Below are 1758 nucleotides of genomic sequence, written 5' to 3'. Positions count from 1 at the left end.
TATATATATATATATACCCGGTTATCCCTATAGAGTGACGTCACACTATATAGTAGGTATACGATTTACATGATTTCCGTATACCCCCATACTTCTGACGTCAGAAGTAGGGGTATATGGTCGGCACTTCTACTCAAGCTGTTTGTAAGCATTCTCGTGTAGATGAAAATTGAGTGGACACAAAGGAATTTACTGGAAAATGCGGTAAAGGTAATACATAGCGAAAACGTCAAAGCTTTTCATAGCGATGGTTGTGAAAATTTGTGTTTTTCAACTGGGGAAAACGAGAGCGTTCACTGTCGTCTGCTCCCTGCGTTGGTACTACCACTGTGCTAGCTCGTCACAAGCCGTAAACAGCCGAGTCATCGCTTTAAAATCGACATATTTATCACCGAACAAGAATCCAATATGATTTATCAAAATCAAAACATCATCCTGTCAGGTGATGGGTTACATTCTTAGTATCGGCAAAGTGTTGTACTGCTGTTGAACTGCGGTAGGCTGTACTAAAGCGAGAATGTTTACTGTAGTTACGTACGGCAAACGCGGTTTTCAGAAGCTTGTGCCACTTCGTCGACAGCTCGATTGGAGCCACGGCCACAATGAAGTTTTTCATAAGACACCAGTAAAATCAAGATCGAATGAACGTTACATGGCAAATGTTAAAAGTTTCTTGTTGCGCTTTGTTTTACTGTGATTGTTTATGATTTTAGTTTAATTCATAATTACGACGAACGATGTTACACTTTCATCTTAATTTTAAACAGTGCCCCAGGCGCTGAGAATATATGCGAACGTACGATCTTCATACGGCATCGGGTACTCATCCAGTCCCCGTCCGTTTCGAGCAATTTAATGTTCCTAGGTGCAGTGTGGTTGCATAAATGACGAACAAGAACGATATGATACAGTTCAATGGTGGTTTTATTCATGTATTATGACGGAAGTCAGGATTTGACACGATCTTTAGATAGCAGTGAATATGACGACTACAGCATTGCACAGTGTGCTTGTTCGTACAGTATAAACAACGTATAAGCGCCGCTCTGAACAGCAAGACAAGGTTAAATTATTTCGATGCATTTTTTACATTATCACTTTACCTTCAAACAAAATAATGCATCTGAAGATATTATATCATCATCCTTTCCCTTGTCCTCGATGATAACGGCTATATCCATTCAAGTTTTGCACGGAAAATTCGACAGCGAGAGACTTCTATGACGCATCGAGAGGAATGTGCGTCCAAATGTGAACGGAATCAGCTGGGGCCGTACCACTTCATCCGCCACTCTGACATAATGAAGGTCCAAATTAAATCGCACGGGAAAGTGAAATTTATTTCTAATAAAAAGTGTGGGTCTATGCATGTGATAAATATATAATCTCCCAGTATTTCTCACTCATGTGACGTCATCGAAGACTCGTGTTTCCCCCATCATAGCTGTATCTATATCTGTATATCTATCTATCTATCTATCTATCTATCTATATATATAATATATATATATATATATATATTAATATATATATATTATATATATATATATATATAATATATATATATATATATATATTATGGTCCCCTACTTTCTGTTACCTTTGCTAGTTGATGTATATTAAATACAACACTTGTTAGAGTCCATAATATAATTTTCATTTTTCTCTTTACCTTTTGCACTGTGCTTAGTGGTATCGCTTCAAATAACACCTTTGACACCATGGCATACCACAGCTCTGAGCGATAAATGGGTTGTA

Source organism: Ptychodera flava, unplaced genomic scaffold (genome assembly GCF_041260155.1).
Source record: "Ptychodera flava strain L36383 unplaced genomic scaffold, AS_Pfla_20210202 Scaffold_34__1_contigs__length_2629520_pilon, whole genome shotgun sequence".
NCBI classification, from domain to species: Eukaryota; Metazoa; Hemichordata; class Enteropneusta; family Ptychoderidae; genus Ptychodera; species Ptychodera flava.
The sequence above is the reverse complement of the archived record's forward strand: the minus strand, read 5'-3'. Positions refer to the sequence as shown.